This window comes from Macrotis lagotis, chromosome X, assembly GCF_037893015.1.
Source record: "Macrotis lagotis isolate mMagLag1 chromosome X, bilby.v1.9.chrom.fasta, whole genome shotgun sequence".
Lineage (NCBI taxonomy): Eukaryota > Metazoa > Chordata > Mammalia > Peramelemorphia > Peramelidae > Macrotis > Macrotis lagotis.
The window spans coordinates 375,323,151-375,347,096 of record NC_133666.1 but is presented as its reverse complement, the minus strand read 5'-3'; positions in this window follow the sequence as shown (position 1 = coordinate 375,347,096).

Sequence of the window (23,946 nt, the reverse complement as noted above, 5' to 3'; positions counted from 1 at the left end):
GAGTGGAGGAGAAGAATAAAATATGTGGGACTTAATGATGATGAACTACAGCTATTCCTGCATAGAAAAAAGATACTGATCATAAGAAACTTTTCATTTAATAGATCAGGTAGAAGGAGCTTTTACAGATGAAGAACAGGAGAGAGCAAATTTGAAGATATAATATATTGTAAAAATGGAGTCAATGGTTAAAAGGGAAATGCAATGGGAGTGAGAGAAAGGAGAGGTGGAATAGGCTAACATATTTCATATAATAAGTTTTTTGTTACAATGATCTATTGCAATGATATGGAAGCTGGGAAGGGGAGGGGGAATGAGGGAACCTTCACTTTCATCACAGGTACCTCAGAGAGGAAACAGCATATATCCTAAATGGGGTATGGACATCTAGAGTAAGAAGGAGAGATGGGGGACAGCTGGAAGGGGGGATCTGAGTGAAGAAGGAGAGGGTGGACTGTGGGGGAGAGTGGTCAGGTTTTTTTTTTTACTTTTTACTTTTACTTTCTTTTTTACTTCTTGCAAGGGGCTGGGGTTGGATGGCTCGTCTGGGACCACAGAGCTGGGTGGTTGCTGGGCCTTAGGGGTGGTATGTGGGCTCAGGGCCTCTTGGCCCCATGGCCAGTGTTCAGTCTGTTGTACTATTCTGCTACCCTACAGCACATTTATGAAGAGGGACAAAGTGAAAGGAGAGAGATAATATAGTGTATAGTAGTGGGAAAGTATGAAAGAAGGGAGCTGCGATCACCAATGGCAACAGTAGAAAAATATGGAAGTAACTTTCGTGATGGACTTAGCATAAAGAATGTGATCTACCCACGACAGAGCTGGATGTGTTACAAAACAGACTGAAACACATTTTTTATTGTTATTATTTTGGGGAGAGAGGGTTGCAGGGCAAATGAGGTTGGCTGCATGGTGTCTGTAGGCCAATTTGAACCTGGTTGATTATGACTCCAGGGCTGGTGTTGTGTCCACTGCACCACCTAGCCACACTTTATTATTATCATTATTATTATTATTATTATTATTATTATTATTTTAATTTAATTTTGGGGGTTTTTGATGTGTAATGGGGTTGGGGTGGCTTGCCCAGGGTCACACAGCTGTGTGATTGTTGGACATCTTGGGCCTGATTTAGACTCAGGTACTCCTGCACCAGGGATGGTGCTCCATCTACTGTGCCACCTAGCTGCCCCTATTATTCTTATTCTTATTTTTAGTTTTAATTTAATTTTTTCCTCTTTTTCTCCTTTATTGCTCATAAGGCTTTATTATTTTGTGGGGGGAGTGGATATTATGTTTGCTCTTAAACAAGAATATTTGAGTAATGTATTCAAAACCTCATTTGTACAAAAATAAAAATAAATATTAAAAATAAAATAAAATAACTACAGAAGGTATTAAATATGAGATATGATAGACTTATGGAGGAAACTGAATAAGAACATAAAGGAATATACTTTTTTTCTACAGTATATGACACACAAAAGTTGAACATTTACTAGGGCATAAAAACCTAATATTTAAATGCAGAAAGGCAGATATAGTGAATAGATCTTCCACAGATCATAATGCAATAAAATTCACACACAACATTGGGCCAAAGAGATGTAGACCCCAAACTAACTGGAAATTAAATGACCTCATTTTAAAGAATGAAGGCATCAAGCAAAAAATTATAAAAATAATCAATTATTTCACCCTAGATAATGGCAATAATGAAACAACATACCAAAACTTATGGGATACACTCAAGGTAGCTGTCAGGGGATATATCTTTTAATGTTTATACGAATACATTACAGAAAGAAGAAATAAATGAACTAAATATGCAGCTAAAATATTACAGAAAGAACAAATAAAAAATGCTCAATTTGGGGTGGCTAGGTGTCATAGTGGATAAAGCACCGGCCTTGGAGTCAGGAGTACCTGGGTTCAAATCCAGTCTCAGACATTTAACAATTACCTAGCTATGTGGCCTTGGGCAAGCCACTTAGCCCTGTTTGGCTTGCAAAAACCTAAAAAAAAAGCTCAATTAAATACCAAATTAGAAATCCTAAAAATTAAAGGAGAAATTAATAAAATCAAAAGCAAGAAAGCTTTGGACAAAAAAATAAAACCAAGAGTTGGTCTTATGAAAAATACCAAGAAAATTGATAAACCACTTGTCAATTTGATTAAAATTTAGACAGAAGAAAACCAAATTGCTAGTATCATAAATGAAAGAGGTGTACTCACCACCACTGAGGAAGAAATTAAAGTAATAATTCAGAATTATTTTACTCAACTCTATGCCAATAAATTTGATAATCTAAGTGAAATGTATGAATATTTACAAAATATAAATTGTTCAGGTTAAATGAAGAGGAAATTAAATACCTAATAACCCTCTCTCAGAAAAAGAAATTCAACAAGCCATTATTTAACTCCCTAAGGAAAAAATCTCCAGTGCCAGATGGATTCACAAGTGAATTCTATGAAATATTTAAGGAACCACTAGTTCCAATTCTCTATAAATTCTTTGGAAAAAGAGGTGAAGAAAAAACTCTGCCTAACTTTCTTTGAAACCACTTTGGTGCTGATTCATAAAAGCAGAAGGAGTTACAACAGAGAAAGAAAATTATAGACCTTTCTCCCTGATGAATATAGATGTAAAAATCTTAAATAAAAACTTAGCAAAATTATTACAAGTTTTCATGAAGATTATATACATTATGACAAAGTAGGATTTATCCCAGGAATGCAGGGCTAGTCCAACATTAGAAATATTGTTAGTATTACTAATTATATCAATAATAGTCTAATCAGAGTTCACATGATTATATCAATAGGTTCTGAGAAGCTTTTGACAATATTCAGCACCCATTCCTACTAAAAGCACTAGAGAATTTAGGTTTGTAGCTTTGAATAATAATCAGTATTTTTGAAACCATCAAAAAGCATTATATGCAATGGAGATAGGCTAGAGGTATTCCCAATAATATCGGAGGTTAAACAAGGATGCTCATTATCACCAGTACTATTCAATATTTCATTAGAAATATTAGCTTCTGCAATAATGAAAAAATAAATTGAAGGAATTAGAATTGGGAAGGAAGAAACAAAGCACTCATTCTTTGCAGATGACATGTTGTGATACCTAGAGATTACCAAAAAAATCATCTAAAAAGCTACTAGAAATAATTAGCAACTTTATCAAAGCTGCAGGTTATAAATTAAACCCTCATAAATCCTCAACCTTTTTATACATGACTACCAATATGCTGCAGAAAGAGTTAGAAAGAGAAATTCCATTGTAACTAACTAGACAATATAAAATACCTGGGAGTCTACCTGTCACATAACACACACAAAGTTTTTGAAAACAATTATAAAATACTTCTCATACAAATGAAATTTTATTTAAATAACAGGGCAAACATCAACTACTCATGGATAGACTGAGCTAATATAAAAAAATGACTATTCAACCAAAATTAAACTACTTGTTTAGTGCCATACCAATTAAAATTTCCAAAAATTGCTTTAATGAGTTTGAAAAAATTGTAAATGAATTCATATGGAGAAATAAAATATCAAGTCTTTCCAGGGATTTAATGGAAAAATGTGCAAAAGAAGGTGGCTTAGCTCTACCAGATCTAAAACTATGTTATAAAGCATGAGTCTTGAAATGTGTCGGGTATTAGCTAAGAAATAGAGTGGTGGATCATTGGAATAGACTAGGTGAAACAGCACCTAGATGTTTGATAAATCCAAAGGGGCCAGCTATTGGGATAAAAACTCTTTCTTCCATAAAAACTTTGGAAAATTTGCTGTTAGGCAGAAACTTGGATTAGACCAGCATCTCACACTCTCTACCAAGATAAAATCTAAATGGATGCAGGATTTAGACACAATCAACAATATTATAAGCAAACTGGATGATTAAGGAAAAATTTACCTGTCAGATGTATGGAAAGGGAAGCAGTTTGTGACAAAGAAAGAGGTAGAAAACATCATTATAAGCAGACAGGTAAATATTGATTACATTAAATTAAAAAGTTTTTGCACTGATGACACCCTGTAACCAAGATCAAAAGCAATGCAGTAAATTTGGATATAATTTTTACAATTATTATTTCTGAAAAAAAAATTATTCTAAAATTCACAGTGAACTGAGTCAATTTATAAAAAACAAACAAGCCGTTCCCCAATTGACAAATGGTCAAAGGATATACAGAGACAACTTACAGATGAGGAAATCAAAGTGATCCATAGTCATATCAAAAATTGCTGATTAGAGAAATTCAAAGTAAAGCATCTCTGATTTGCTTCCTCACACTTCTCAGACTGACCAATCTGACCAGAAAGGACCATGATCACTGTTGCTAGGGTTGTGGGAAATCTAGGACACTAATACATTTTTGGTGGAACAGTGAACTCATCCAACCTTTCTGGTGAGTGATTTGCAATTACACCCAAAGTTCAACATAGCGTGCATACCCTTTGATTCAGCAATACCACTACTGAGTCTGTACCCTGAAAAGATTATGATGAAGGGTAAAAATATCACTTGTACAAAAAATATGCTTAGCAGCCCTATTTGTGGTGGCAAAGAATTGGAAATTAAGTGAATGTCCTTCAAATGGGGAATGACTTCATAAACTGTGGTATATGTATGTGAGGGAATACTATAGTTCTATTTCCTAAGGTATAGGAATTCAAGGAAGCCTAGAATGATTTGCATGAACTGATACTGAGCAAGATGAGCAAAACCAGGAGAACATTCTACATTTTAACAGCAACATGGGGGTGATAATTATGCATAATGGACTTGCTCATTCCATCAGTGCAACAATTTGGCACAATTCTGTGGTATTTGTGATGTAGAATACCATCCACATCCAGGGAATGAAATGTGGAGTTTGAACAATGGCTGAACACTATTGCCTTTAATTTAAAAATAAAATGCTATCTTATGTAATTTTGCTATCTCTTATACTTTATCTTTCTTCTTTAAGTATGTGATTTCTCTCCCATCACATTCAGCTGAGATCAATATATACCATGGAAACAATGTAAAGACTAACAGACTGCCTTCTGTGGGGATGGTGGGAGGGAAGCAAAATTAGGTGGAAATTTTAAATTCAAAATAAAAAAATCTTGCTTTTATAAACAAAAAAATAATGAAAAATGGAATAGATATAAATAATATAAAACAAAAATAATGGGGGCTTTGAATACCAATTATTTTGCTTCATTAAGCCATGTTGTTTCTACTACTTTTTGTTTTTAATGGATCTTATATTATTTTAAACCATTTTGGTAAGTTATTTTTCTGAAGAAGTGCCTTTAATGTATGTATTTTATTTAGTTATTTGACATAATTACTTTCTTCATATATTGAGTATTTGAATCAAAATAATTTTTATATTCAAGAATTAATGAACTAATAATAAACAATTTGAATCCTCTGCATTGTTGTTTATTCTTCGATTTCAGTGAAGACCATGGAATCTGGGAGGTGATGTCATGATGATCCGGACTCCTGAAGATGACCATGGATTCAGTGGAAGACCTTGATTTTTTTTTATTAAATAGTTTTATTTTTGAGTATTACAAATTTTCCCCCAATCTTACTTCCACCCCCCCACCCCTACAGAAAGCAATTCGTCAGTCTTTCCTTTGTTTCCATGTTGTACATTGATCCAAATTGAGTGTGATGAGAGAGAAATCATATCCTTAAGGAAGAAACAAAATGTGTAAGAGATAACAAGGTCAGACAATAAAATATCTGGGGTTTTTTTCAAAATTAAAGGGAATCGTCCTTGAAATTTTTCAAACTCTATGGTTCTTTATCTGGATATGGATGGTATTCTCCAATGCACATAGCCCCAAATTTTCCCTGATTGTTGCACTGATGGAATGAGTAAGTCCATTAAGATTGATCATCACCCCCATGTGGCTGTTAGGGTGTACAGTGTTTTTCTGGTTCTGTTCATCTTGCTCAGCATCAGTTCATGCAAATACCTCCAGGCTCCCTGAATTCCCATCCCTCATGGTTTCTAATAGAACAATAGTGTTCCATGTCATATATATATATAAAACACAGTTTGCTAAGCCATTCCCATATTGAAGGACATTTACTTGATTTCCAATTCTTTGCCTCCACAAACAGGGCTGCAATGAATATTTTTGTACATATGATGTTTTTATGCATTTTCTTCATCTCTTCTAGGTATATACCCACTAGAGGTATTGCTGGATCAAAGGGTATGCAAATTTTTGTTGCCCTTTTTGCATAGTTCCAAATTTCTCCCCAGAAATTTTGGATGAGTTTATAGCTCCACCAATAGTATAATCATGTCCCAGTTTCCCACAACCCTTACAACAATGATCATTATTTTTTTGGTCATATTGGCCAGTCTGAGAGGTGTGAGGTGGTACCTCATAGAAGCTTCACATTGAATTTCTCTAATAATTAATGATTTAGATAAATTTTTCATATGACTATGGATTGCTTTGATCTCCTCATTTGTAAATTGCCTTTGCATATCCTTTGACATTTTGTCAGCTATGGCATGTCTATTTTTTTAAAATATGGCTGAGTTCTTTGTATATTTTAGGAATGAGTCCTTTGTCACAATCATTAGTTTTAAAGATTGTTTCCTAGTTTATTTCATTTCTTTTGATCTTGGTTACAGTGGTTATCTGTGAAAAATTATTTTAATTATTTTTATTTTGATATAATTGTAATCATCCTGTTTATTTTTGGTGTTGTTCTCTATGTCTTCCTTGGTCATAAACTGCTCCCCTTTCCATAGATCGTAAAGAAGACCTTGACTTTTGAAAATTTTTAATTTTTTTTCTCAGACCACAGTTTAATTGAGGCTATGTCCATTTAATCCTTAATATTGGATATGAGAGAGATAAAGCAAAGAGACCAAGAATGACCACTTCTAAAAAAGAAGAACAGAAAAACAAATGTTGGGAAGATAACTCCCTCAGGGTATCTTAGTGATTAAATCAGTTGAGAAAGCAAAGAAAAAAGGAATCTATTTAACTTAGTCCAGAAAAAAAAAAACATTCCATCTACTAAGAGAATTCTTTATATATTTCTTCCAAATTATGTCAAAGATTCAGTCTCTATGAGAAAACATTAGAAAAAGCCTTTCTGGAGGCAGAGCGAAGATGGCAGCAGGAGTACAGTCTTTCTTAGGTGCTGTATCTAAAATAATTCAGAAACCTTAAAATGATGACATCAACCAAACTTTTGAGAGACAGAACCCACAGCAAGATCCAGTGAGACAAGTAAAAAGCTCAGGGTAACCTGGAAAACTGTGGGAAAGCTCTCCTCCATGGGGTCGGAGGGACTGTGGCAGTGAAGGAAATTCAGCCTCCCAGGAACAGTTTTAGGGTGACCGGGAGCACTGCCTCCTAACAGCAGAAGCAGTTTCCTGACCTGCACCCCAGATACCACCAAGCACAATGTGAAAGATCATCAGGGGGAACCTCTTCCAGAGCAAATGTAAATCCCAGACCGGTGTGGCCCTCCTCAGTAGGACTGCAAACCTCAGGACAACCTAGGTCCCATGAAATGCAAGCAGGTGCTTTGAGCCACCCAGCAGGGATTTGCCCAGCAGCTGCTCCCTGAACACTCAGGCTAGGAAAGATAAGGGATTCAAGGAAGACTGCCTAGGTCTGTTCTCTATTGCTAGGACATGACTGTGATGCTTTGACAATAATCAGATCCTGCTTGCAGTCTGGGCCTCCCATAGAAGAGGGGGAAACCCCTCACAGTCCCAGGGCAGAGGGGTAAGCTTATGGTCATTCCACAGAACAGGAGAGCAGTCAGAACCTCACATACTGAGGTCCCTGCATAGAGTTTCCCAATAATACTAAAAAGCTCAGGAAGTACCCCAAAACAAGCCAAGTGATGGGAAAACAAGAAAACAGGAAAAAAAAAGAACCTCACCATGAACAATTACTTTGGTCCCATAGAGGACCAAAATAAACAATCTGTAGCTAAGAAAGTCTAAAGCATCTGTATCTATAGATTCCAAGAAATATAGAAGTTGTGCTCAGGCCATGAAAAAGCTCAATAAAAGATTTTGAAAATCAAGTAAGAGACATAGAAGAAAAAATGGGAAAAGAAATGAGAGAGATGCAGGAAAAACATGAAAACAAAGTCAACAGCTTAGTTAAGGAGAACCAAAAATATGCTGAAGAAAATAACATGTTAAAAACCCACTTAGGTCAAATGGATAAAACAGTCCAAAAAGTTGTTGAAGGGAAGAGTGCTTTAAAAAGCCTAATTGGCCAGATGGAAAAGGAGATAAGAAAGTTCTCTGAGGAAAACAAATTATTCAGATGTAGAATGGAGCTAATGACTTTGTGAGGATTCAGGACACAATAATTCAACACCAAAACAATAAAAATCTCTAAGAAAATATGAAACATCTCATAGTAAAAATAAGTGATGTGGAAAATAGATCCAGAGAGATCATTTTAAAATTATTGGGCAACTGGAAAGTCGTGGTCAGGAAAAGAGCCTTGAGATCATTTTTAAAGAGTATCTACAGGAAAATTGCCCTGATATTCTGGAAGTAGAGGCCAAAGTAGAAATTGAGAGAATCTACCCTTCTCCCCTGGAAAAAAGATCCAAAAAAAAAAAATCCCAACCCCCAGGAATATTATAGCCAAGTTCCAGAACTCCTAATTCAAAGAGAATTTATTACAATCAGCCAAAAGAGAACAATTTAAATATTGTGGAGCTACAGTCAGGAACACACAGAATTTAGCAGCATCTACAATAAGGACTTATAGGGTTTGGAATATAATATTCTGGAAGGCAAAATAGTTTGGAATGCAACCAATAATCAACTACCCAGCAAAACTGAACATCCATTTCCAAGGGAAAAGATGTACTTTCAATGAAACAGGGGGATTTTAAATGTTGCTGTTGAAATGACCAGAGCTAGGGGCGGCTAGGTGGTGTAGTGGATAAAGCACTGGCCTTGGAGTCAGGAGTACCTGGGTTCAAATCCGGTCTCAGACATTTAATAATTACCTAGCTGTGTGGCCTTGGGCAAGCCACTTAACCCCATTTGCCTTGCAAAAAAAAAACCTAAAAAAAAAGAAATGACCAGAGCTGAACAGAACGTTTGATCTTCAAGTAAAGGACTCAGGTGATGCACAGAGAGGGAAGATGAGAAGGATAAATTATGAGGGCCTTAATGATGATGAACTCCATTTATTCCTTCATGGAAAGATGATACTAACAATACTCACATGAACTATCACATTTAATAAAAGAGGTAGAAGGAGTTTTTGTAGGTGAAGCACAGGAAAGAGCTGAATTTGAAGATATATGGTAAAAATGAAGGCAGTGGGTGAAAAGGAAATATAATGGGAGTAAGAGAAAGGAGAGGTAGAATAGGTTAAGATATTTCATATAAAAGATATTTCATGTAGCCTTTGCAATGGTATGGAAGGGGTGGTGGTGAGGGGAAATGTCTGAGCCTTTATTCTCATCATAAATGACACATAGGAAGCAGGATACACACTCATTAGGGTATAGACTTCTAGAAACAAAAGGAGAGTGGGAAGTTGGGGGAGGGGAACACAGATATGGGTGATAGAAGAGAGTCTAGATCATAGGAGAGAATAGTCAGATATAACACATTTTCTTTTTTACTTTTTCCAAGGTGATAAGATTGGGTGGGCTGTCCTACTGGGTGATTGCTGGGTCTCTGTGGTGCGATGTAGTTTTGGGGTCACTTGGCCCCAGGGCCAGTGTTCTTTGCACTGTGCCACTTGGCTTCCCCACAGCAGTTTTTTGAAGAAGCACAGAGTGAAAGGAGAGAGTTAATATAATAGATGGTAGTGGGGAGTAAAGTATAGAGGAAATTACAGTGAGCAACAGCAGTTGTGGAAGTAACTTCTATGATGGAGTTATGATAAAGAATTTGATCCAACTGAGACAGACCTGATGTTATCTCTTTTTTTCTCTTTATTTTATTTCTCTTGAGATTTTATATTTTTGCATGGGATGGGGTATTATGTTTACTCTAAAAAAGTATTTTAGTAATCTGTAAATTTAAAAAAGGGGATAAAAAGTAAAAAAAAAATCTAAGTAAGTAGGATGGTCTCAAAATATTAGAAACTGGGCAGAGGAAAAGGAAGGAAAGAAATAAGGGAAATGTCACAGGTTTAGAACACTGTCTTCATTAAAATAAGAAATCCAAGAAGATAATTCTGGTGAGTGAGAGTATGCGAAATAATCTCTCTAGAAAAGACCAAACAAAATAAAATAAATTAATCATAATTTTTTAAAATGGAAACGCCCTGGACACAGGCATAAATCAAGTATAGCTAGGTGGTGTAGTGGATAGAGCACTGTCCCTGGAGTCAGGAGGACCTGAGTTCAAATCTGACATCAGGCACTTAATAGTTACCTATCTATGGTGTGACCTTGGGCAAGTCACTTAATCCCTTTGCCTTAAATTAATTTAAAAAATAATAATTTAATGCAATCAGAATTTTTAAATGTCCTGAGTTCTCATGGCTTTACTAATGAAGTCTTTAAGCTGAATTTGTGCAATAGTGAATTTTCCTGTGGAAAGATAATTCTGGTAATCTTTTTATTGCATAAAGGAAGTCCTTAATATTGCTGGAGCCTTGCATATTAATTTTTTTTCTGTATCCTATCATGAAGTCTATTACTTGAATGAAACAATATGATATTGAGGAGTGTACAAATACAGATGGGCAAATTCCTTAATAGTTTCATTCCAAACATGCCTAAAATCTTTTAGATCTAGTTGTTTAAGTATATTGTTTTCCTTTGTGCTTATCTTACTTTGTCAGGAAAACATTAAAGTCTCCTAAAATTAGAAAAAAAGACAAAGGCCTTTCCTCATTTTATACCATCATAAAGAATAACTGTTAAAAATGCAAAAAATATTTTCCTGAAGATTCTATTTAGCTAAAAAAGTTGGCATACCAGTAATCAACCAAGATATTCTAAAGACTTTATTTTTACTGTAATCAATTTTATTGATACCCTGATATCATACCCAGCATGATCCAATACAGCAACACATGGATTGGGATAGACCACTTCAGACTTGCCTTTTAACTGAGAAATAATTTCAGATTTTTCTACCTTTCTCCTTGGGCCTTCCTTCCAATTTATCCTTGTTGACCTACTGCTTCAATTTATACTATTAATCATCCTCTCCTATTAGACACTATCTTTTAGGATTTTTTCCAATGTGATTCTTTATCACCCCCTCCTTAGGCTCCTTTAGTGAATCAACATACATTTCATGTCCTTAACCATAAATATACCTTAGTGCTCTTCTTTAGTCTGCATATTGATTCTAATTTCTCTAGTTTTAGTTCACTCTCATTCGTTCTGGATTTGTCATTTTTATGCAAATGATTCAGATTTATTTTTTCAATCTCACTTTCTACGATGAGTTTAAATCACAAATAATAAATTGCCTAATCAACATTGCAATTGGTGCAATTGGTGCATAACAAAAACATCTCAAAATCTCAATGACTTAAGAAAACTCAGCACAATTTTTTTGTTCCATAACCCATCTGTCTTCCAAACTTCCCTATATCTGTGGAAATTTGTTTTTAATCACTATAGTCTCCAGGTTCATAATGTTCATGTTATTCTTTATTTCTCATCTTTCCTCACTTTTCAAGTCTGGAATTTCCTAATTTTTTTTTCTTGCATTCAACAATGCATTCTTCTTATACAACATTACATCTATTTAAGCATTCAGCATTTCTCAGTTATAATATTACAATGCCCCTCCATTTCACTTCTTCCATATTTCTGTACCTGATAGTTCATTCTATACACTGTGATTTCCAAAGTGATTTGCTTCTACTTTGATCTTTCCATGTGCTTTCTCCATTTAATGCAACTCTAAAGGCTGACCATATCTTCTAGAATAAAATATAAACCCTATATAGCTTTTAACCCCTTCACAACCTGCCTCTAATATATATTTGCTGTCTTGGTGTGCCTGATTTTCATGATTTCACATTATGCAATCCAACCAAGCTAATCTTTGATCTATTTATCACAGAGGAAAATGCATTTCCTGCTTAAATGCCTTAGATCCATATGGCAGGGAGCCTGACCTTTTCAACTGCGTCAAATAGAACCACTCTTTTCCTCTGAAATAGAGTTCCAGGATCACATTATTCTTTGATTCAGAAAGGTAAAGTATTCATAGTTGTGACTATGGAGAAGTAATTGTTGACTTTAAGGCACATTGCAATCAGGATCAAGTCCACAGTTTATCATCCTCTGTCAAACTGTTTAAATTATTTGAAGAAATAATTATCTTTGAGCTGCCTTTTTACCTATTATGGGTATTATTATTATTATTGGTTTCTGGATGATGTGTATATTGCACAGAATGAAGTTGTTATTATAAATTCCAGATGCACATAAAACTAAATTTTTACTATGTATGTTATGATACATTTCTTGGAGAATCCTGAATTAGTACGGAGGGAAGCTTTTTTTTTTGCTATTTTGTACAAAACCTTATCTAAATTATTTTAAAAGATTAGAATTTTATATTTAAAGGGTCTCTACTAGAGCAGGAGTATTCAAAAAGTGTTAATCTGAGAACTCTTGAGGGTCCACAAGACTCTTGCAGCTTTTCCATAATGTCACATTAAAACTATTTTCATAGTATTGAGATATTTTCATTTCTCATAAATAAAATGCAGAAAAATCAAAATCTCTTTAATGTCCTTCATGCTCTTGTAAAACGGTCCAGACACACACTCACATCCTGAGAGGTACTGTTCTAGAAAAAGATTGTTATTCTCCTTATAATGTAACTAATTTAAAAATTAACAATTCTACTCATCTTACCCCTAAGATAGCAAAGTGGTTCTATTTCATTAAGTATTCTTCTAAGTGAAAATGAATGATTTTGGAGTCTCACCTGACAATCCCAATAACAAAGTTGTTTGTGAACTTTCTCCCATTCATAATTTTCTTTATCACTTTTTAGAATTTTCTTATTTTGAGTGATATCAATGTTTTGTTGTTGTAGTTTAAATTTAAAAATAATAATCAAGTCCTATTATCTTGCCCAGGAAGAAAGTATTGGGCTAGTCAAAAACCTTGTCTCACTACAATTGGAATGGGAGCTTTGATATGAGAAATTTTCCCACTTAAGTAACCTGATAGTCCCCTGCCCTCCAAGACTCACCATATTAATGCTGAAATCCTGAAAAACTTTAATTCACTGGAGATCAGAACATTCAAATTTGGAAGATTCACAAACCTCTCCAGTAGCATTTACAATAAATTTTACCACTATATCTGGCTTAGCAACAGCAATGGAATGGAATATTATTGAGCTATAGGAATAGCAAAAAGGGAAGTTTAACAGAAACCTGAGAAGATTAAAAGAACTGACACATAATGTCAATTGAAAATCTAAAGTAACATTAATAATAATATAAATATAAATAATTTTAAAAGACTTAGAGTTTTGTTCAAGGCAATCATCAACCATAATGATTAAAGACTTATTTCCATATCTTTGAGTTGCCATCAATTATTCAGATACCCAGAAAATAAGAAAAAAAAGATAAAGAACAACTATAATTACTTTATCAGGATATTACTAATGCTTCCTTCCATCATAAATTTCATTTTTGAATGAATTCAATTGACCATCTACAGTGATTTTCAAAGGTTTATGCTCAAATGAAGCAAATTTTGTAGAGAAGTCCATCACTTGGAAATAATAGTACCTATAACAAGTATTCATCAGTCATTGGGATTTTCCCTAGAATATATTTAAGGCAAAGTATTTTGAGTGGATATAGTCCTTTATGTATATGAGGTTATGCCTATTAAAGAATATGTCAAAGAATCATAATACATACAGAAATATACACATGTGCATATTTACATGCTTACATATATATGATTTGCATATACATACATACACATATGCTTATGTATTTATATATGTATTTGTAAAATACTTGATAAAAAGGGGATAAAAACACTTGCATTACCTGAATGTTAGATTTAATACACATATCACATTAACACTTTCCATGAAAAAGTGGCCATCAGTTATCAACAAATATCAAGGTCAGAGCCAAGATAGTTGCATAAAAGCAAGAATTCCTAAAAGCTCTCCCCCAGACTATTCCAAATACATAGAGTAATGAATCTAACTAAATTCTAGAGTGGCAGAATATGCAAAAAGACTGAGTGAAACCATTTTCCATCCCAAGACAACTTGGAAGATTCACAGAAAATGTATGTTAGACTAGGTTTAGAAAGGGCCTGCAGGGCCACCAAAGCCTCCCTTTAGCAAGCAGGTTGAAGTCATCTAGGAACAGATCCTCATTTTCCTGTGGCCTTGGGGGTACCTGGGTCCAATCCTGGAATTGTCAAGGACAGTTGGGAAAGTCTGCTACACCAGAGTGAAAGCAGTGCCCAGTTCAGAAGGCCTTCAGTGCAGATCTAGTCCCAGGGTACCAGTAATAGATCAGGGGAGTCACCCGACAGGGAATCATCTGGCAGCTGCTTCCAGAGTACTCAGTCCATGGATGATAATGGCTTTGGGGGAGATTGCAGAGGTCTCATTGCTCTTCTTGAAGCAGGATTCTGTTGGTTTGCTTATAACTCATATCTAGATCACAACATGAGGACTTGATCTCAGGAAAAGGAGTTGTACTGCCACAGTGGAGCAGGGACCCTCCTCACAGTTCCAGGGCCAACATTGGCCAGGAGAGCTATCAGGGCCTATCAAGAGCCCTGGAAGGAATTGAGGACCCTGGGTGGGTGGGTGGAGCCTACTGAAAACAGCTATAAAAACCCTCAGAAGATTGGACAATGCACCCCCTCCACTGTGAAAATAGAGCCCAAATTAAGAAAGACTTAAAATCAATTCATGGGCTGGGGAAATGAACAAACACTAGAAGAAAAAAATCCAACCATAGAATATTACCTTAGGCTTATGGAGGATCAAAAAACACACTTAGAATATAACTAAGTCAAAACTTTTGCATCCAAAACCTCTAAGAAAATAAATATGAATTTTTCTGAGATTCTGGAAGAGTTCCAAAAAGATTTTGAAAATCAAATTAAAGATGGGAAGAGAAATGAGAGTGATATGGGAAAATCATGGAAACCAAGTCAGCAACTTAGTGAAGGAATTACAAAAATAATACTGAAGACAACACCTTTCTTTTTAAAATATTTTATTTTGTTTTCCAATTATAAACAATAGTAGTTTCTCCCTATCATTTTTGTAAGGTTTTGACTTTTACAATTTTTCCGCAGCCTCCATTCTCCCCCCCACCCCACAGAAGGCAGGCCAATAAACTTTGCATTGTTTCCAAGCTATACATTGATCAAAATTGAAGGTGTTGAGAGAAAAATCATATCCTTGAGGAGAAAATAAAACAATAAAAATAAGATTATATAGTACATTATATATTTTTAAAAACAGTATTGAAAGTAAAAAGATTTTGGTCTTTGTTTGAACACCACATTTCTTTCTCTGGATACAGATGGTATGTCTCCATCACAGGTACTCTAAAATTGTCCCTGATAATTGCATTGTTGGAATGAGCAAGTCCGTTAAGTTTGATCATCATTCCCATTTTTCTGTTACAGTATACAGTGCTCTGGTCCTGCTCATCTCTCCTGACATTATTTTCTGCAAGTCTTTCTAAGCTTCTCTGAAATCCCATCCCTCTTGGTTTCTAATAGAACCATAGTGTTCCATAATATACATACACCACAATATGTTTGACCAATCCCCAAATGATGAACTTTCACTCAATTTCCAATTCTTTGCCACCACAAACAGGGCTGCAAGGAATATTTTTGTATGAGTAATATTTTTACCCTTTTTCATGATCTCTTCTGAGTACAGACCCAGTAGTGGTATTGCTGGATCAAAGGGTATGCACATTTTTATTGCCATTTTAGCATAATTCCAGATTGCTCTCTAGAAACTGTCAGATAACTTCACAGCTCCACCAACAATAGATTAGTGTCCCAGATTTCCCATATCCTTTCCAACATTATATATTGTCCTTTCTGATCATATTGGCCAAACTAATAGATGCGAGATTGTACCTCATAGCTGCTTTAATTTGCATTTCTCTAATCAGTAATGATTTAGAGTGATTTTTACTATGACTATGTATAATTTCAATTTCCTCAGTGGTAAATTGACTTTGCATATCCTTTGACCATTTGTCAATTGGGGAACAGCTTGTATTTTACAAATTTAAATCTGTTCTCTATACATTTCAGAAATGAGTCCTTTGTGAGAAATACTGATTGTAAAAAATTGTTTTCCAGTTTACTACATTTTTATTGAGGTTGTTTACCTGTTATTTAACTTTTGAAAAAGTTTTTTTTAATGTAATGTAATAAAAATTATCTATTTTTTGCAATACAATGGGTTTAAATGACTTGCCTAAAGTCACATAGCTAATTAATTATTAAGTGCCTGAGCATGGATTAAACTCATGTAGTCCTGACTCCTGGCCCAGTGCTCTATCCACTGTGCAAACCAACTGCCCCCTAATTTGTATTTAATGGTGTTCTGCATCTCATCCTTGGTCATAAACTTCTTCCTTTTCCAAGATCTGGCAAGTAAACTATTCCTTGATCTCCTAGTTTCTTATAATATTTTCTTTTATGTCTAAAACCTGTACTTATTTTGATCTTAACTTGGTATAGATTGTGAGATGTTGGTCTAATCCAAGTTTCTGCCAAACTAGCTTCCAACTTTCTCAACAGTTTTTATCAAAGATAGATTTCTTATTCCAGAAACTGGACTCTTTGGATTTATTAAATTACAAATTGCTATAATCATTTCCTTGTGTCTCTTTTGCAACTAATCTATTACACTGATCCATCACTCTGTTTCTTATCCAATAGCAGTTTTGATGACTGATGCATTATAATATAATTTTAGATCTGGTAAGGCTAAAACACCTTCTTTTGCACTTTTTCTCATTAAATCCCTGCTTATTCTCGACTTTTTTTCCTCCATATGAATTTAGTTATAACTGTTTCCTAGCTTATTAAAGTAATTTTTCGGGAATTTGATTGGAAGGCACTAAATAAGTAGTTTAGTTTAGGTATAAATGCCATGTTTATTATATTAGCTTGACCTATCCATGAGCATTTGGTATTTGCCCTGTTATTTAAATATGATTTTATTTGTGTGAATAGTGTTTTATATTTGTTATCATAGATTTTCTGAGTCTGCCATGGCAGGTAGACTGTCAAGTATTTTATATAGTCTGAAGTTACTTAAAATGGAATTCCTCTTTCTAGCTCTTGTATCTTGCTAGCAAAATATAGAAATATTGAGGATTTATGTGGGTTTATTTTATATCCTGCAACTTTACTAAAGTTTCTAATTGTTTCTATATTTATTTTAGATGATTTTTGAGGATTCACTAGGTATACCATCATGTGCATCTGCAAAGAGTGAGAGATTTGTATTTTCCTTACCAATTCTAATTCCTTCTCTTATTGCTGAGGTTAACATTTCTAATATAATATTGAATAGTAGTTGTGATAACAGGCACCCTTGTTTCACTCCTGATCTTATTGGGAATGCCTCTAGATTATCCCCATTGCATATAAAATAACATCTTAAAAATCAGTTTGTGTCAAATGGAAAAGGCAGTCCAAAAGGCCAAAGAAGAAAGGAATGCCTTAAAAAGCAAAATTGGCCAGCTGTAAAAGGAGATACAAATGCTCTCTGAAGAAAAACATTCCTTAAAATGTAGAATAGAGCAGCTAGGTGGTGCACTGGATAGAGCACTGACTCTGGAGTCAGGAACACTTGAGTTGAAATTCAGCCTCAGACCCTTAATAATTGCCTAGTTGTATAACCTTGTGCAAGTCACTTAACTCCATTGTCTTGCAAAAAGCCAAAAAAATATATGTAGTATGTAGCTAAGGAAAGCTGATGTCTTTGGGAGAGGTCAACAAACAAAAAAAAACCCAATTGAACAAAAAATTGGAAGAAAATGTGAAATATCTCTTTGGAAAACAGTCAAGAGAGATAATTTAAAAAATTACCTAAAAGCCATGATCCTACAAAAACCCAAGACTTCATTTTCAAGAAATTCTCCATGAAAATTGCCCTTATATCCTAGAAGTCCAGGGTAAAATATAAATTGAAATTATCCACAAAACACCCCCTCAAAAATTTTTGAGGGATATTATAGCCAAGTATTAGAACTCCCAAGGCAAAAAGAAAATATTACAAGCAGCCTGAAAGAAACAATTCAAATATCGTGGAGTTACAATCAGGTTAACACAAGATTAGCAGCTTCTATATTAAGGGACTGGAGGGCTTGGGATATGTTATTCTGAAAGAGAAAGAGCTGAGATTACAACCAAAAATCACTTATCCTGCAACACTAAATATATTATTTTAGTGAATGTAGGTAATGGAAGTTAGGGAAGATCCTGGGAAAGGGTAATCATCTACAAAGCATATTTGAGAAAGACCATAGCGGAAGGAGAGACAGAATAGACTAAATGAGTGTGGGGAGAAGGGAGGGAGCTAGAAATAGCCACTGTGGGAAAAATATTGAAGCAATATCTCTTATAGACTTATGAAAAATAAGAATTGATGGTGTCTAAATACAGACCGATGCACACTTTTTTTCTGACGTTATTTTTCTTGAGCTTTCTCTTTGTTGGGGGGTTATGTGTACTTTTATCACATGACTATTGTAGTAATTTGTTTCATATTACACATTACTAACCTACACCAAGTAACTTGCTTTCTCAGTGGAGGTAGTGCATTGGGAGAAAGGGAAATAATTTGAAACTCAAGGTTTTGGAAGCAAATGTTGAAATTTACTTTTGCATGTGACTAGGTTTAATTGTTTAAAATTTTATGTAACTAAGGCAATAGAGTTAAGTGACTTGCCCAAGGTCACACAATTATTAATTGTCTAAGAATGGATTTGAACTCAGCTACTCCTTAATCCAGAGCTGGTGCTTTATCCACTGTGTCACCTCTCTGCCCTACTAGGGTAAAAATTTAAAAATTAAATTAAAATATTTATAATAATTGAGGGATCAAGTCCAGTGCTGGAAGTTCAAGCTTCTTATGTTGGATAAGTAAACACCCTTATTTTTATACAAGATTTAGATCTTTGAGTTAGGTTAATGCTTCAAGTCCTAATGACTAAGCTTCTGATGTCCTCCCTCCCATAATGTTAAAATACTTTTCTATTCTAAGTCTCATTATACTGATAGCTCATTTGTAATATCTTATCTCTATTCATCCAAAATCAAACTTTCTCATTTACACAATATTAAACATTTTCATTATGCCCACTAGAATCCACAATCCATTACCATTTCTATCCATTAATTCTTTCACAGAGACTTTTTCTAACTTCATACTTTAGATGGTAATTGACTTTTATGCTGTCTTTGCTTTATGCAATTCCTGTTTTTTAAATTAATACTTGAAAACCCAATATTCTCTAGTTACATTTTTAATTGTTTCAGAAAAGCAAGTTTGTCTCATATCAATTTATTATTAATAATAATAGCCTTTTCATTTAGGAACTTCTTATCTAACAGGAGAGATACTATGGAAAACAAGCAAAAATCTAGTAAAAAAGGACAACTCTTTTGTTTGTTTTGCTGTTGTTAAACAAGTAGGTGAACTAGTGAATAGAATGCCAAGTTTTATGAAGACTCACCTACATTAGTTCTAAATCAGTCTCAGACATTTACGAGTTCTGTGCAATATATTTTACACTGTTTCCTTCAGTTTTCATCTGTAAACTGAGCTAGAGAAGAAAAGAGTTAATCACTTCAAAAACTACACATAAATATCAAAGAAAGTTCATCAGTGGATTAGGTATTTTACCATGTAAGAAAAGAAAATTTCCCATGTCTATTGATGTTTAGAGTTCCAGAACTCTATAATTTATTCTATCTACGTTTTTTCAAATCATTTATTCCTATCATATTCATTTATCTTCTGTACAGAATACTCCATCTCCCCAGATATTATAACCACTTTAGGAGCAATCAAAATTCAAATAAATGATCATTGTGAGATGGAGTAGTTGAAGATTTTGTGGAAGAATTAGAGTTTGTCTGAATTTTGAGGATAGTTTTCTTGCATAAACACATGTATTGCCAAGCACATGATGTTATACCTTCCTTATTGCACTTATGTGATGGGTGGCAGAATCATGATTTCAAACCAAGCCCACTGATTCAAAAAGCTAGAGCTACTATTTCTGTACCACTTTTTATTATAGCCTCAGTTATCATATCAACCTTTTTATAAGTGATGATTGCTATTTATTTTCTGCCCTTAAATAAATCAGGCCTTTTAGTTATCATAGCAAGCAATACTGATTACATGACTGTAGGCGTTAGTATGGAGGCAGAGTGCATGTGTGCATATGTGTGTTTATTTATTTGGTGTATACATGTATACATATGCTTATATAAAATACACATATATGTACAGCTACAGATACATGAGCACAGACATTAAAATCTAGTGAAGTATATAGAAAAGAACACATAAAGGATGTAGAGAAGAGGAAGTATTAAAGAGACATTTTAGAGAAATAAATAAATGAATAGTAAGAAAAGAGTTGGAAATTGATTATGATGGATTTGCAGTATGAACTGTCATTTTAATAAGACTTTAGAAGGAAATTTACTTTTTGAAGAAGACAGAAGTGTTATAATTTCCATAAAACAGCAATGAATCAAAGAAAGGCATCAAAGCATTTCAAATAGCACAGAAGTTCAACTTTATTAGAATCTCTAAAAAGAGTTGAGAAGAGTTAATATTTCTTAGAAGAAAATGTAATTATTATTTTCATATGTGTAAACAAGTTGTAACATTGAAATTCAGGAAGACTCATAGATTACATTTTGCAAATATGTACATGTATGTATTTATATGTATAGCTACACCCCCCAAAAAACATTTATGGTGTGTGTGTGTTTCTGTTAATTGCTGTATTTCTAAATAGAGTAAAGTATGATTATTTACCTAATCAGGCTAAAGAGTTTCAAGTAAATTGTGCTTTTGAAAAAAAAAAAAAACCATAAGGCTAGCAATTGCAATTATCTCATTTTAGGAAACTTTCCAAATAACAGTTACCATCATTTCCAATAAAAGTAGAAAAAGAATTAATAAAATAAAACCATATCCTAAAGAAAAAGTTGGAAATTAAGGCCCTTGGGATAGGAAAGCTGCGTCAATTATGAGTTGATGCTATTAGTTCTTAGCTTTGGGCTTCATACTACAATCTTCGGAACTTTGCTGTCTCTACCCCTATCAATTTTATTGCAAATGCCCACAAAGCTAGTTACTATTTATAATCAGGTTTGTGCATGTGCTCTCTTTCATATATAAGTAAGCTGGATAAAATATATGCTAATCCTATACAGATAGAAAAGGTCAAATTGCAGTCTTTAAGTTATATTTGTAGCTTAGATATTGTAATTGACTAGTATACCTTCCTTTCATTGTCAGGATGAATGCACTGGAAAAAAGTCAATTTTCTTTCAAATTTATTTCATATTAAAAATAAAAAGTTGCTTTTATTAGTGGAAATCATATATATATACATATGTATATATATATTACATTAGTATACAATGTGGTACAGTGGAAAAAGTAATTTTAGATTTAGAAGTAGAGTATCTGAATTTAAATCATGTCTGAGATGATAGAGTCGGATGGATCAAGGGACTTCAAAAGTTTTCTAGCATAACTTCCACATTTTTCAATTGAGGAAAAACCAATGATCAAGAAAAGTAAGTGAAGTTAGACAGTGAAGACCAGAGTTGTTATTCGACGCAATTATTCTGACTCCTGAGCCACTGTTTTATTTTACCAATATACTACCCTCCTTCTATCATTTTTAACCAGTCTCTCAGCCTCCCTTGCTCTCAGTTTTCCTAACTGCAAAATGAAGGATTTAGATTTCATGGTCTCTAAAGACACTTCTATTTCTAAATATATAACATTATAATCATAAATAATCATTTTCCCCACTTCTTTTTCTATTTATTTACACATTACTAAAATAGTCTTTTTTGTAAGAGTAAACATAATCCACACTCCCACAACAAAAATTAAAAGACTCAAGAAATAAAGTGAAAAAAATAAACAAAAAACTGTGCTTCAATGTGTATTCCCATACCACTGGATCTATCTCTGGGGTCGTTCACATTCTTTATCATAAGTCCATCAGTGAAGTTATTTCCATATTTTTCCACATATTTTTGCTGTTCCTGCTTGTAATTCCCTCCATCCATTTAGCCCCACTTCCAATTATTATATTTTCTCTCTTCTTTCAATCCATTCCTCTTCAAAAGTGTGCTGTGGGATAGCTGAATAACATGGTCAACAAAGCAACAGCCTTGGGGCCAAGAGGCCCCAAGCTTACATTCCCTCCAGAGACCCAGCAACCATCCAATTCCATGGTCCTGGACAGGCCATCCCCCTACCTTGCAAAGAGTAATAAAGAAAATGTGTTATATCTGACTATCCTCTCCCATGATCTACCTTCTCCTCTATCTCTACATACCCCTCCCTTCACTCATCCCATTCTTCTATCCCCTTTCTCTCCTTTTTCTTCTAGGCTTCTATGCCCTCTTTAATATATATGTTGCTTACTATCTGAATTATTTCCAATGAGAATGAAGGCTCCCTTCTTCTTCCCTATATAGCAAAAACTATTTCTTGACTTGTTTACTTGAAATATCTTAATCTATTCTCCCTTTGCTTTCCTTTCCAGCAGTATGTTTCCCTTTCCCCCATTGACTAGATTTTAAAAATATTTTATGCCTTCAATTTCAGTTCCCTCCTGTGCCTTGTCTACATATGCTCTTTCTAACTGCTCAAATAAATAAGAAGGTTCATATGACAATTATCAGTATCATATTTCCATGTAGGAATGAATGCAGTACATTGTCACTAAATCCCTCATAATTTACCAGTCTTGCCCACTCTCTCTATGCTTCACCTGAGTCCTATACTTGAGGATCAGACTTTCTATTGAGCTGAGTGTTTCAACAGGAACATTTGAAATTCCCTTCTTTCATTGAATGTCTACCTTTGTGACTGGAAGAGGATGTTCAGTTTTGCTGGGTAGTTGATTCTTCGTGGCATTCCAAGATATTTTGCTTTCTAGAATATTATATTCCAAGCCCTCCAAGCAGCAGTGTGGATATGGCCAAGTAGTCCTGTATGATCCTGACTGAAACTCCATGGAATTTGAATTGTTTTTGTTCTGGCTGCTTGTAGTATTTCCTCTTTGACTTGGGAGTTCTGGAACTTGGCTAATACCCCTTGGGTTATTCTTTTTTGGATCTCTTTCAGTATGAGATTGGTGATTCTTTTAATTTTTATTTTACCATCTGCTTCTAGAATATCAGGACAATTTTTCTGTAGCAATTCTTTAAAAATGAAGTCAAACCTCTTTTCCTAATCATGATTTTCAGGTAGACCAATGATTTTTAAATGGTCTATTCTTATTATGTTTTATTGTGTCTTCATTCCTTGCAAAGTAATCAGCTTCCTTTAGGTACATTCTACATCTGAATAATTTGTTTTCTTTAGAGAGCTTTCATATCTCCTTAACCATCTGGCCAATTCTACTATTTAGGTTATTTTTCTTCTCATTGATTTTTCTCCTCATTAACTTTTTGAACTGTGTTTTTTTCCATATAACCTAAACTAGTTTTTATTATGTTTTCCCCCATTTGACCTAAACTAATTTTAGTATGCTATTTTGTTCAAAATTTTTTGCATCTCTTTGACTAAGCTGGTGACTTGGTTTTCATGTTTTTCCTACATCTCCCTCATTTCTCTTCCCAATTTTTCCCCTACCTCCCTTTCTTTATTT